Genomic DNA, 15,377 nt, shown 5'->3' with positions numbered 1-15,377 from the left:
ACAAACCATAAATCAATGGAAAGCTTATTTATTCAGCTTTCAGATGATGTATAAATTAGGGCATGCGATATTTAACGCGCATCTTGATGGTGATGGAGGTGATGGAGATTTACCGCTGATTACAGAATGGCTTTACTGACAAGATGCGCGTTAAATATCGCATGCGATTTATCGTGCAGCCCTAGTATAAATCTCAATTTCGAAAAATTGACACTTAAGACTGGTTTTGTGGTCCAGGGTCACATTTGTGGTCAAATGCAAGCGCAAACACGGTAAAGTGTTAGTTTGTTTTTCCAAATTAAAGAAAAAAAATTTTGGGAAGTTTCTAAGAAAACTAATTGAGTGTGCAAAATATCAAATTTAAATCCCTCATATTATAATCAGTTTTAGTTTTAGTATTTAAACATTTTATTTAATTTAGTTGCCAAGGCAACTTTTAATTTTAATTTAGTTTTTTTTTTTTACCCAATATTTGTATTTTGTTTTTTTTCAATTTATTTCAATTTAAAAAATTTATAGTTTTGGTTTTCGTTATCAATAAAAGTGTTGTCTTATTGGTCAGAATTTTAATATCAACGCATTCCAAATTAAAATAAAATAACTTTTACATCACAGCCTTTTGATATTTCTGACCTGTGATGTGCTAATGTAATTTGTTGGCTTCACCATATTTAACAAAATTAGCATTATAATAATAGTAGTAATTCAATTTAATTACCAGTGGATTTGTGTTAATAAAGAAGAATATACACTAGAATTTGTTCTAACATTTTACCATCTAACTACCGTCAAAAATGGAGGATGGTCATTTGTATAGAACTGGACAGTGAAGACAGCTGAACCAAAGACTGCTGACAGAAACCATCCATTCCCCCCTTTAGAGACCGTAGTTTCTATCAGCACATAGATATCCGATAGCCCTGTACAGTCAAATGTGGCCCTTGTGCATATACAGTGTCTGATTCACGGCTGTCGCATTGCTCAGGGCTCTCCTTATATTGTATTTTGATGATGGGTGAATGAAATGGTGCGATACATTAGTCCTCCACGAGTCTGACGCTAATGAATGATGATGGTGCTAATGGTCTTTCTCTCTGACCATCCAGTCACTAATCACAATATTACTTTGACAATGTTAAATCTACTCAGTGATTGTGCTTTAGTCACATGTAAAGTCTACAGAGACGATGTAAAATGAATAGTTCACCCAAAAATGCTCTTTCCACATGAAAGTGAATGGAGACTGTAAAAAGCTCCAAACTGACACAAAAGCATGGTAAAAGTAGTCCATATGATTTGTGTGCCTTATTCCAAGTCTTCTGAAGTCATATGACAGTTTGTGTGAGGAACATACCAATAATTAAGTCAATATTCATGGAAGATTTGTATGATATGCTGTAGCACTATACTCAGAATGGCCATTTGGTACTGAACCTACAACATTTGCATATTTGTGAAGTGTTTTATTGTTAAACACTGTTTTTCTCTCATTAGGTCATGTTTTGATGGAGCGAGGTCATAATTGGCTTGTTGTTCTGTTGGGCAGATGTCCAAGGCGGTGATCTAGAGATTGCACATTGCAAACGCCTCACACATGCACATGGGTGAACTTCAACAGGAACAGCCATGCTTTGCTACACTGCTCCCATGAGAGGGGAGAATGGGAAGACTCAAAGAATAAGAGAATAAAACCAAATCAAGCTGGAAGAGAGAAAACCTGCTGAGGTCACAGTCAGGGTTTTACTACGTAAACTCAAATTGGTAATCTAAGGATTGCTTTTTCCATAGCTCTAGAGACTCCAAGGAATAGTTCACCCAAAAATAACAATTCTGTCACCATTTACTCAGCCTCACATTGTTCCAAACACAAATTGAGATATTCTTAATGAAACCGGAGAGGTTTCTGTACTTCAATTGAAAGTCCAGGTAACTGAAAAAAGGACCTAAAAAGGTCATAAAGACATTGTAAAACAAACCACAGGAATTGAGCTGTTTAATCCAAATCTTGTGAAGAGATGTGATCATTTGATGGTCAGATTTAATTTAAGCTTTCATTTACATCTAAACTATGTTAAGCACATTTCATATGGTAAACATGGAAGCTTAAACGTGTGTGCGATGCATGAGAACTAATGAGGATTGTTCTAGCATGTGAAGCATGCACAAGCTGTGTTTGCCAAATGTGATCATTATTTAAATGTTAAAAAAATTCTAAATTAAATCTGTTCATCATATAAAGCAATCGTATCTTTCCACAAAACTTGGAATAAACCGCTCAGTTTACATGAATTCATTTTACAATGCCTTAATGACCTTTTTGGATCTTCTTTCAATGGAGGAACAGAAACCTCTTTTCCGAATTAATAAAAAAAAAATATCTTAATTTGTGTTTCAGAAGTCTTATGGGGTTGGAATGACATGAGGGTGAGTAAATGATAGAATTAAAATTTTTGGGTGGACTGTTCCTTTAATGGAAATTTCAGTTATGCTTTATTTAAGTATCAACTTTTAGATGTTTCTAAAACTGAAATAAAAATAGACACAGATCAGACACATTGAAAAAGCCCATTCACACCAAGAACGCTACCTATAAAGATATCTATATTAGCGTCCACACACCAACGTACATTAAGCTTGCGCTGCAGTTTTGTCGCCTGTGACTTTAAGTGCTTGAGCTCTTTAAGGAAGGATGGATTCTGATTGGCTGTCAATGTTTTTATTGTTCAATAACTGTAAATTTTTTTTTTTTTTTGTGATTCCAACAATATCAGTTCCTCTGTGCTGTTATTGTTTTAGTTGTGGTATGGACTCTGCTATTCTTTTAAGTTTAAAATGATTTTTAAAACGATATCTTTATCGTTATACAGTAGTTATCGTCCTTGAAGTGAATATGCCTTGAGAGTATAAAGCAATAAAATAAACGTAGATAAAGTTCATATGGAAATCCCTGACTTTTCAAGTATCTTGAGCACAGATTGAGATAGTGTTGATAGTGTTGATCTCTATAGGAGACACATGGCATGAGTTTGGGACAGGACTATCTGCTTGACCAGTGGTAGAAAACAGGCATCATTTTTTTTCAAATCTCCATTTGGTGATGCTAGTGGTGCAGAATTGATGCACTTTACCTTTAAATAAACCTCCCTTTGATCTGCATTTAATCCCATTTCTGTCTGGGAGAAACAATTGAGATATTACAGAGATCTAATTTCCTAGTAGAGTTTCTTATGCAATCATGTTCCTGCATGGCAGCTCGTTTATTAAAGAGAGAAAATAAAGCACAGCTCTGATGGGTCGGGTGCAAGTGTGATGTTCATTAGGAGGGATGTTTGTGCCCTATTAAGCTCACCTTTTAGCTGCAGTGCAGCTCTAATGTCTGTTAGTCTGGACGCTTGATGGCCTACTGAATGTCATTTGCAAATCATGAGGCATTTTCACCTCGTTCGTCTCCGAGAGTGCTGTAATAATGCAGTATTCTTCACCCTATTAAATTTCACTATTAAATTTGATCAGACAATTCTCTTTGCAACATTTCTGTAGTTTTGTTGATGCAGTGGAGAAGTACTGTTATTTTTTCGTCAGTATTTCACAGGAAGCTTCATTCCTTTTCCAGGTAATCAGTAGCGCCACCCAGGCATGCAAAAAGAGTTTTAGACAGGAACTTAAACTGCTAAAATGAGCTTGAACCACACACATGCACATCTTCACATACAGAGTGTGCAATACATTTTCGATATCTTCAGCGAGATGCAGCATTTACGGGTGGATATGGACAGTCATCTCTGCAGATCCTGTGTGTCATCCCTTTACTTAGGATTCAGAAACTTCTCCAGCCCACTAAAACAAGTAGTCAACAGATATTAAATATGTACATATGCATATACATCATTTGGACTATAATTCAATGTAGATGCACCTGCTATTTTAAACAGGTGAATATCCATTTTTTGTCTATCCTACAAAATCCACTGAGTGACAGGCTGAATGATAGTCTCATAGTCAAAAATGATATGCATGGCATGTTAAAATGGTTTTACTTACATTAGGGTTGAGAATTAGCCTGCAAAATAGTCACCCCAATAAGACTTTGCAATTGCAATTAGTATGAATGTCTTTGCATTACGTAACAAAAATCAAATGAAGTGTCATTTATTTGAGATAAATTTAGAACAGTGTTCTAGAAAAAAGAATGTATAGTATTTAAAGAAAATTACACTATTTTCTAGCAAGTTTTTAATAATTTTGAATCTAATACAATCACATTCAAACATTTTTAAATTATGACTCATGATACTTTATGAGGTCAGTGTAAATGCTGAAAACATTTACTTTCTAACGTAAATATTTTGTACTATTTATTTCTAATAGTAATCTGATTGTAGACACGGTTTTAACTTTTAGCAAATGCTCCAAAACAGACCCTACAGACCCCTTTAGATCAGGGTAAGTTTGAAAATATATCTGTTCTATAATATAGAAAAATGTCATATTGAAACAGTCAAAAGTCATACTAAAACGTGAGTAAACATAAAGGTGATCTGAAATTGCTCGTATCAGAACAGATTTGGTCTGAAATGGGAATTTTACCAGTCTCACTATGGCTTTTCTTGTCTCTTACTTGTCTCATGAATATTAATTAAAGTTTATTTAGTTTTAGAGAAGGTTACATAACATCTGTATGACCTACAGCAATTAATATTCTTGAGATAAGCCATCACCTTTGTAATGGCATTACACACAGTGTGTGCGTCATTTCCTTTCATAAATTTTTTTTTTTTTTTTTTTTTTTGTGCCGGTTCCATCACAGTTAAATCAGAATATCTCTCTTTTTTTGTTAATGTTAAAATTCCTAGCAAGCAAGACAATTATCCATGAATCCAACATGCAAGAATTAGCTTTGAGATTTACAAACATTTTCTGGTGGTAACTTCCATGCAGCCAGCCACAAATGCTCTCTGAGTGTGTGTGTGTGTGTGTGTGTGTGTGTGTGTACTAGAAGATGGTTGCTTAAGCACATCTCCTCATATGCAGTCACCGAGCAGGACGCCGTACCAAGCCTGGGTTTTGCATATATTTGTGATTTGACGATACAGCGACAGAACTCAAAGATAAGAGAAAATGAAAGAGAGAGTGTGACATATGCAGAGAGATAGAGCACTAGTTAAAGTTGTACAGAGATCCTGGCCGCCTGCCAATCACTCTCCCCTGCTTTCCTCTCTTTCCTTCTCTGTGGTTGTTTCTCCATGGGAGAGTGAGCAGGTGTGTGAGAGGTGGGTGTCGGGGCTTCTTGTTGCTCCTGTCAGCTGTGAGGAGGGTTTTCTTGCTCAACAGCACCTCGTTCCTGTTGCTCAGCATCTGAGGGATGCACATGCATTTTCAAAAATGATGTAAACTTTATGAAACCCCAAGTTAAAGAAATAGTTCACCCTAAAAATCACTATTATTATTCATTCATTCATTATTTTTCAAAACCTATATGACTGACTTTCTTCTCTGGGACACAAAAGAACATATTTTGAAGAATGGTCTAACCCTTTTTTCCAGTAGAAAAATTAATTTTATTTGTCCAGCACTCTCTGTGGTGACACTATGTGGAATATTCCTCGCTTTAAGTCAACATTCATTCATTTCCATTGGGTAATAAATTTATTATTATTATTATTATTATTATTATTATTATTATTAATAGATATTTAAACAAATAGAAAAAATAATAAAAAAGCTAATTTCAGAAGATATTAGGAAAAGATATTTGAAGAATCAGTAAAAATCACAGTACATTTCTGTTTTGTATATTTCATATGACTCTGTGAGTGACTGTATGACTATGTACTGTTTTTCAGAAATATGCAAGAAAAAATAAATTAAAAAATAGTAATAAAATGCAAACCACAGTATTATGGCTGTTAAGAAAGGTTTAATTATTTATTTGATTTATTTATTTGATTATTTTCCATTCACCCACAAATAAAGAAAACAAATGTTTTACATTTCAGTTTTGTGACTGGTAAGAAAATGTACATTTAATTAACTAATTATCTCCATTTCAGTGTTGGCATAGTTACTTTGTTTTGTCTTCGCAGTGCAGTATGGATTTGTGAGTGAACAGATAGAATTATGCACAGAAGATCTACATTGTTCTCCCAATTTGAGATTGCTCTGATTGGGGCCCTCTGTGTCCCAGCGGCCCAGGGGAGGGGTGAGTGTGATCAGGGTTTGGGGACAGTCCACTCTGCGTCTTGTAAATTAGATTTGCAAGCCACTTACTGGCTGAATGCAACACATTCTTTAAGAGTGTGTGACCTCTAAATTAAAGGTTTTTAATTGCTGTACAAAGGGTCGCTTTTTAGAAGCAGCAGAAAGAAGGGGAAAGTTAAAAGAAGTAAAATAGTGAGAGAATGCGATATTTGATTCTGAACACAAAGCATGGCTGAGCCGCGGGTCTCAGGAAGGAGACCGTTTGATGCAGTGTGACAGAGATCAGGCTGTGTTTAATGATTTCCTCTCCTCACTCTGCAGATCTCATTGTGTTTGGTCCGTCACACGCTTGCACCGTTAATAATGGCGCTGGATGCATCTTTACACTGATTGTGTTTGCTGCCTGTTTGGCTGTTCTTTTCCACAGAGAGCCACAGGGACAAGGACAGACTTGTGATTTTTGGTGAAACAAAGTTTAGTTGAAGGAATCTTTAGTATTCACATGCTTAGTTCTTTCTTTTTAAAGTTTTATAGATAGATAGATAGCTAGATAGATAGATAGAGTGAGCCATCAAATGCTATACCGAAAGATTTTGTATAATGTATGTACGGTTCTGTCCCAAAACCTATACTGCTGACGTCTAAGACAGCATTCTAACAGAGTACTTAAAGGAATAGTTCACACAAAAATGATAAATTTCTGAAAATTGACTTTTTCTTCATCAGAACAGATTTAGAGAAATTTATAATTATTTCACTTGTTCACCAATGGATCCTCTACAGTGAATGGGCGCTGTCAGAATTAGAGTCCAAACAGCTGATTAAAACATCACAATATCCCACAAGTAATCCACACGAATCCAATCCGTGAGTTGACGTCTTGTGAGGAGAAAAGCTGCGTGTTTGCGAGAAACAAATCCATCATTAAGACATTTTTAACTTTAAACTAAACTTCTATCAATAATATTGCTTTCTTGTCTGAATCAGGAAAGAAATATCCACAGATCAAGCTTGGTTTACAAATGAAAACAGTCCAAAAAAGTTAAATATAAAATATTTTGGTGGATTTTGATGTGAGAAGACAACGGGATGGAATTTTTCACTGGAGGAGGCATTATTATGGATTATGGACTGGTATTTTGGCTAGAAGCGATGGTTTAAAGTTAAAACACCTCAATGATGGATTTGCTTTTCACTTTACAAGACATTAATTGATGGACCGAGTCATATTTTATCAGCTGTTTGGACTATCATTCTGATGGCACCCATTCACTGTAAACGATCCATTGGTGAGCAAGTGATGTAATGCTAAATAAACCAAAATCTATTCTGATGAAACAACCTAATCTACATCTTGTATTGGTGAGGGTGAGAAAACTGTCAGCAAACTTTCATTTTTTGGTGAACTGTTCCTTTAATGATTGGTACAATGCATTCTGGGAATGTTTTGGCCAAAACAAGGTATCTTAGGAGGCTGCATTATTGTACTGCATACCGTTTGAAAAACAGCCCTACAAGACAGCCTTAAAATACTGCCTATGTAGGAAACCCACTAGATTTTTGAGCCAATTAAGTATACAATAACAACATAGAATGGTAATAAGTGTGATTCTGCATCACAATATCCCACAAGTAATCCACACGAATCCAATCCGTGAGTTGACGTCTTGTGAGGAGAAAAGCTGCGTGTTTGCGAGAAACAAATCCATCATTAAGACATTTTTAACTTTAAACTAAACTTCTATCAATAATATTGCTTTCTTGTCTGAATCAGGAAAGAAATATCCACAGATCAAGCTTGGTTTACAAATGAAAACAGTCCAAAAAAGTTAAATATAAAATATTTTGGTGGATTTTGATGTGAGAAGACAACGGGATGGAATTTTTCACTGGAGGAGGCATTATTATGGATTATGGACTGGTATTTTGGCTAGAAGCGATGGTTTAAAGTTAAAACACCTCAATGATGGATTTGCTTTTCACTTTACAAGACATTAATTGATGGACCGAGTCATATTTTATCAGCTGTTTGGACTATCATTCTGATGGCACCCATTCACTGTAAACGATCCATTGGTGAGCAAGTGATGTAATGCTAAATAAACCAAAATCTATTCTGATGAAACAACCTAATCTACATCTTGTATGGGTGAGGGTGAGAAAACTGTCAGCAAACTTTCATTTTTTGGTGAACTGTTCCTTTAATGATTGGTACAATGCATTCTGGGAATGTTTTGGCCAAAACAAGGTATCTTATGCTGCATTATTGTACTGCATACCTTTTGAAAAACAGCCCTACAAGACAGCCTTAAAATACTGCCTATGTAGGAAACCCACTAGATTTTTGAGCCAATTAAGTATACAATAACAACATAATAGAATGGTAATAAGTGTGATTCTGTTTAAATATTCAGTAAAACTCTTTTATGTTAATGACAGAGATTTCATGGAATTGTATGCATCCCATCAGTGAGATTAATTTAAAGTGGTGTCCTCAAACTAAATGGTGAATGTATCATCTGCTGTTATTAGTGCATATGGAGAAGAGTATAATGATCTCATTAGTATTATTAGTTGTTTTGTATGGAAAGTGTATTTCGCAAATGACTCAATCTATTGATATGTCAATCTGCTACTTGTTTAATTTGGCGGATGTTTTTCACAGAATACATCAGTCAGATCATCCAACATTGTTTGAACCTAAAGTAATTATTTATATATCTGTTATTTGTGTGTATTGAGTTTTTATATTTTAATCCATATTTACTATTTCAGTGTAGTCATTAGCAGACACTTTTATTTCACTAGTTGTTTGTCTTTTAGTAGTTTTAGTCAAAAAGATTTGTACATGTCAAATTTAATATGTAAACACGTTTCAATTTTAGAAGCTCTCCATACGTACGATATTGTACGCATCAGTGGCTTGCCTGTAAAAATTGTATGTTCACTTTTTACATACTTTGAATATTGATGAGATGAGTTAGAGAGGAGTGGAATAAGGAGGAGCTGAGAAGCAAAGCATTTAATTGACAGTGTCAGGAAACTGAGTGATAGATTGCCTGATTACTGGCCTGGCAAGGCTGGTCTCACAGATGGTACATTAACAGCTGCCCTGTGCCCAAACACCATCCTGTCCCTTCATTCCTCCGATCTGCATTCATCCTCTCTCATCACCCCTACCTGTCAGTTTCTGTCTCGCCTCAGTCCTTTACTGATTTAGTCTTCTCAGAGTTCAGAGAAATTGATTTTTTTGACACAAGACTTTCCTTTGCCTTAATAATAATTGCATGAGTCAGACTGAGTCGTACTGTACAGTGCAGTGTACATGTTAAGATGCAATAAAAACCTAATAGCAATACTAATGAATAATGTATTTTATATGTTCTAATTAGTGCTACTTGCTATGCTTATTTGAACAAACCACTACCTCTAAGTATTAAACTTCGACACATAATCTAACCGGTGCCATTTATGTCAGTTGTGTGTGTATGTGTGTGTTTACACAGTTTGGACAGGTGCGCTCCCTGTTGCACTGTGCAGGGATTACACAGTGGTGAGAACCAGTGCCAAACTCCAGCAGCGAGAACACACTGCCTGAGCTGTGGGACCTTAATATCATATCATTAATGATATTGGTTTTTATACACACACCCATTCGCTTTTCCACCGCCAGTCCCTCATACTGAAACTAAAGAACAGGTATTTAGTTGTTATGCACAGTTAAACTGTGGCGACTACTTTATATGCTCTGTGTGGATATGAATACTATATGAGTTTATGCCCTTGGGCTCAAGCATTAGCCATACTAGCAGTGTGATTCGCTGCAGACTGTAGTAGTAATGGCTGCTAATAATTCAGCTTTGCCATCACAGAAATAAATTATATTTTAAAAGCGGACGCATCTTCTTTACTAATCTCTCTGGTTATTTGTTCAAAGGGAGAGAGAAGTGTAGTTATGCTTTCCATTAGTGTCCACTGCTGCGCAGTAGGTGTGACTGGTAGTTCGTTGTGACGAGAGGGGCGGGGCCGAGAGCCGTGAGAACGGAAAGAGGCCGGTGGAGTAATTGCTAATGCGCGACACCTGCGCCACTCACCGGTCCCACGGCTCTCGGCCCCGCCCCTCTCGTCACATTCGTAATCTGCAGCGTATGCTGACCAATCACATACTGACCAATTCTGTCACACTTCTCTGGCTTAATATTCCTTCGTTGACAGCCAGCTGGAGGGAATGAGCCATACAGGGCAAACTCATAATCTCACTGTCCGTCATGGCTTTAGCCATGTTCCTCGCGTTGTCGCGTACAACAGCGTGCACTCTTGATCTGTCGATTTTCCATTTGTCTAACATGTCAGTGAATGCTTGAGAGATTGCCAACGAAGTGTGAGAACCGGTAAATTCTTGTGAATGAAGCAAGACTTTTTAAGTTTAAAATCACAATCGATCCACTGAGCAGTGAGACTAAGCATGCTCGTAGGGCTTACCTCTGTAGACCAAATATCTGTGGTGAAGCTCATCGCGGAGTCGTTATGAAGAAGCTTGTGAACGTGATCTGCCACACGGTTGTATATCTCCGGTAAGCAGACGTCTGCGAAATAACGTCAACTCGGTAAAGTGTAGCGAGGCTCAAGGTGTCTTACCAGTCGCTGAAATCCGGTGTCTTCAACTACGGAGAATGGCTGATCATCAAGCGCCATAAATTCCATTACTTTCTGAGTAATTTCACGCGCTTTCGTGCTGTCAGATTTGAATTTTCTGGTGCTGTCAAACACTTGCGCGATAGAGGGAGTCACGCTAGCCTTTGTTTGGCATTTAGCTTTTGTAGCTAAAGCAGCCTCCGCTTTAGCTTTGACGAACTCGTCATATTCCTTGGCATGTCGGCATTTAAGGTGTGTAATCAAATTAGTTGTGTTAAAATTTTTAACTGAAGTTCCACCTCGCGAAATTTTAGCTGTGCATAGCTTACAAACTGCAGTTTTGTCGTCATTGTCACCCACTTCAAAGTAATTCCACACAAGAGACATCTTTACACACAGCACGTATTCGATGCATTCCCGCCAATTTTGATTGACAGGATATATCGGCACCTGATCATCGGATGTTTTTAAACAATCGGCCGATGGCCGATATCGCGAAAAATTGCTTCTATCGGCCGATACCGATTGTTGGCCGATACATCGGTGCATCTCTATGTAAAATATTTATATTTTGATCAAATAAATTCAGCCTTGGTGAGAGCTGAATCTTTCAAAAACATTAAAAAAAAAACATACTTCCCAGACCAGACTGTTGAACATTAGTGTATGTTGTGTAAACATAAATGATGTACTGATCCTGTTTGCAAAAATTGTGACTTAAGCTTAAGTATCCATGTTGGTGGTTGGACTAATGACTTCTTTGCACTAATGAACCTCCAAAGCTCAAGATTGCAAACCAGAGATGATTAAATGTTCAGTATGAAAATGTACTGTATACAAATGGTAGTAGTGTGTTCCTTCCTTTCCTTCATGCCCTTTTCAAATACCACGGAAGATTAAGGCAGACAGTAGAGACCTGAAGGAAATTTCTCTGTAAAAAGCATGTCCATTTTTGCACATAATGTGATACTGTGCATTTACATTGCATAACATTTATGGATTTGGCAGATGCTTTTATTCAAAGTGATTTATAGTGTATTCAAGATAAACATTTTATAAGTTTATATGTTCCATGGGAATCAAACCCTTGACCTTGGTGTTGCTAGTGCAATGCTCTGTTGTTTGAGTTTTAAAGAAGCAGGCTGCGGATCAGTGCTGTTATTTTTACTTTAAGAATGTTGAATACACAATAAACCCAAATAAGCTGTTGTTTACAGTGAATTTCAAACAGCTAAGGGACATTGTTAGGCACAACGCGGAGCTGTTCTAAATTCGCTGTAAACCATTGCTTTCATAAAGAAGTTAGCATGTGCTTGGCCCACCCATTAAGTCAAAATTCACAACAAAATCTACTTAAATTTGATGTTCCCTTCATGCACTGGAGCATAAATAATAAGTTTACCATTTTTATTTCAGCCATTATTATTGGCGATATTGTCAAGTTTAGGTTATTTTGTGATGCCTGGAGTTCATTTTCTACTTTCAGTGATTCATGTGTTCAAAATGTATCCATAGATTTTTACAGTTGTTGTGTTTTGTGCACCAAATCTTGAGGTTTGTGTGTGCAGCTGGGTCTCTTGTTTCCTCAACTTGTAAGATCTTGTTGTCTTAAAAATTACAACAAATCATTGGGCTGTCTGAAATGTCAATATATACTGCTCATTTAAAAAATGTTGATTTGAAGTGCCATTGCCTCAGATTTGCATGTTTGTACATGTCTGAATTTTCTTCACTCCAGTCTTCAGTGTCACATGATCCTCTAGAAATCATAATATGCTGTTTTGGTGCTCAAGAAATATTTCTTATTATTATCAGTGTTGGAAACAGTTGTGCTGCTTTATGTGTTTGGAGAAACTGTGATACATTTTTTTGAGGATTCTGAATCTAAAGTTTTATTTATTTGAAAATGTAATTTAATTTATTTGAAATTGAAATATTTAAGAGCATTATAAATAACTTTGCTGTCACTTATGATCAATTTATTGCATCTTTGCTGAATTACTATATAGTTTGACCTTCGTAGTAAAAGTGCAATGAACTGTACTGTGTGTAGGAATCACCAGCCTCATTCTTCCAATTCCCAACAGTCATATTTAGTCAATTGTGGAAGCAATTTATCACATTCATCTCATGGTTCCATTTCTCTCAACCCATTTTGCATAATTGCCTGATTTCCTCTCACGTCGGTGATGACAATTTCCTTTTCTTCTCATCCTCCTCTCTGTAGACAGCTCCATTTATTGCTGCCATTTGCAGGAACCGCGGGAGGCTCATCTTAGTGGACTCGCTCTGTCTTATCCTCAGCTTGGATGGTTGAAGGACCATCTGCTGAGAGGAATTTAGAGCCGTCCTGAAGTGGAGAGGCCCAGCGCGTGACGCCTTGCTGTGTAACCGTTCTTCCTCTCTTCTACCATTGTGTACCTTCTGATACAGCCCACTCACTCCCACTCACCCCCTGGCTTGTTTTCCTCTCATTTTCTCCTCCCTTCATCTTTTATGATGGAATTAGAAAGGCTTAAGAGCAAAAGTGTCTGCTGGACCTCGCAGCAGACGGGTTGTCGCGCTATGCCTCTCAGCGTAAAGTGTCAAACGTGGCCACCTGCGCAGCTTCAGGCACTGTCTGAGGAAACAAATCACACGCGCCGCAGTCGTTTCTCAAATGTTCAACCTTTCTTTCACCCGCTTTCTTTGTGTTTCCATCTCTCAGCTCTGATCTTTCTACTAATCTCACCCCTTCTTACTCAAACATGCATGTACGCGCTTGCCTCCCACTTATCCGGTGAATAACTGCATTCATCTGCTGTGGGAGAAGATGAGGCCATCGGTTGGGGTGTGAGAGCAGTCAGCTCAAGACTTGGTGTTTTTGTGAAGACTTCCTCCTCAGAGCAGCTGCTCGGCTTGTGTCCATCTTAACCTTGACCTTAAGCATTTAACGAGTTGTCAAGAGGCTGTCAAGATGTTTCTATATGTGATCTGTGACTAGCTTTTAGGGCCCTGTGCATGAAAGAAATATCATTATTGCTATTTTTCGCACATGTCTTAACAAGTTAAGATGCAGTAAGTTATATGTTGTGCAACAGTCAGTCAGAACATGCAACTTTGTATGTAGACAGGAATTATATAGATGTAGATAATTTACAGGTCACAAACGGGTCACAAACTGTTGAGGTTTGTCTAGTCGAATTTGTGATCAATTTTGGTGATGTTAGCAATACTAAACAGAATAGAAAAGTTGGTGGTGATATATTTGTGATTATGTATTGTGTAAAAGTTTGGAAACACCCACAATTTGAAGGTTTGAGTTTTTTTTTATGTTTTTGAAAGACGTCAAGGCTGCCTTTATTTAAGCAAAAATACAATAAAAATATTACAATTACAATTTAAAATAACTTTTTTCAATTTAAGATATTTTCTAATGTAATTTATTTCTTTGATGAATTTTCAGCAGGCATTACTCCAGTCTTCAGTGTCACATGACCCTTGCTAATTTGGTGCTCAAGTAACATGTTGAAAACGGTGCTTAATATTTGTATGGAAACAGATGTCCTAAAGTAATATCAGTCCAGTTATATCCCATCTGATACAGATCCTAACGAAAAGCGCTCAAGTGTCATATTGTGGTTACTTCCCTATATGAGTGACTTCTGATCATGAATACATGAACTTTGACCCAGTGGTGGACAGTAACGAAGTAGTTTTACTTCGTTACTGTACTTAAGTACATTTTTCAAGTATCTGTACTTTACTGGAGTAGTTTTATTTTGAGTAACTTTTACTTTTACTTAACTAAATTCCAAAGCATAAGATCGTAATTTTTACTTCACTACATTTCATAAAACATATCGTTACTCCTTATAATATATCACATGCTCCGAGATGCAGAAGCGGTGTCTGATTCAAGAAAGAACTGATTCTTTTCAGCCCTTATACCATCACGCCAATTCATTGGCCAAATAGCGCTTAGCACCGCCCCCAATGCGCACGTAGGTGAGCTATATCAGCGTGCTGCGCGCTATTTCGTCAGATTTCCACTGATTTACGAAGGAAGTGCTATCAAGGTACGGAACGGCCTAGCATCGCAGCATCTCGTTCCCCTATTCGACAACTCACTGATTCAAATGATCCGTTTAGTGCGAGTCTCCAGTGAACTGAACTCACAAATAAGAACCGGGAGATCTTGTGAGCGCGCGCCCGTCTTATGCTGCTAAAAGTAAGTTACTAATGTTGAATTTTAGGATTAATTATTGTAACTGAAAATCATATTTAGGTCAACGCTGTCAGTTGTTTGTGAACTAACGTTAAATCTGCTGTAAAGGGTGATCTGTTTAAGCCCACTGAAATGCTTGAATGCAGACATCAGAGTCTCTATATTTTAGGTTAAAAAATAACTCATGCACGTTCATCTTCCCCGCTGCTGTAACGTATTGCAGTTTTACTAAAATGCTATGCATTTAGCCCTATGTGACGTCTGTTTTTATATTGTTTTTCAGCGCACATAGCCTAAGTTACTATGTTTTTGGATCAACTAGCCGAGTAGACAAATA

General features: G+C 37.0%; 1 protein-coding gene and 1 long non-coding RNA gene across 2 annotated transcripts in view; one reads left to right on the top strand and one right to left on the bottom strand.

The window, feature by feature from the left end:
- Nucleotides 1–8,908, bottom strand: part of LOC107721022 (uncharacterized) — a 15,572-nt gene extending 6,664 nt beyond the window's left edge. Inside the window, exons 1-2 of the long non-coding RNA XR_001637670.1 lie at nucleotides 8,899–8,908; nucleotides 3,978–3,980 (exon numbers count right to left, since the gene is read on the bottom strand). This is a non-coding gene — a long non-coding RNA (uncharacterized LOC107721022). The remainder of the gene's footprint in view (nucleotides 1–3,977; nucleotides 3,981–8,898) is intronic.
- Nucleotides 1–15,377, top strand: part of LOC107721020 (receptor tyrosine-protein kinase erbB-4-like) — a 344,542-nt gene that overhangs the window by 97,668 nt on the left and 231,497 nt on the right. The gene's annotated exons all lie outside the window — the stretch shown is intronic.

This window comes from Sinocyclocheilus rhinocerous, unplaced genomic scaffold (assembly GCF_001515625.1).
Source record: "Sinocyclocheilus rhinocerous isolate Xijiao unplaced genomic scaffold, SAMN03320098_v1.1 scaffold1202, whole genome shotgun sequence".
In the NCBI taxonomy this organism is placed as follows: domain Eukaryota; kingdom Metazoa; phylum Chordata; class Actinopteri; order Cypriniformes; family Cyprinidae; genus Sinocyclocheilus; species Sinocyclocheilus rhinocerous.
The sequence above is the reverse complement of the archived record's forward strand: the minus strand, read 5'-3'. Positions and strand labels throughout refer to the sequence as shown.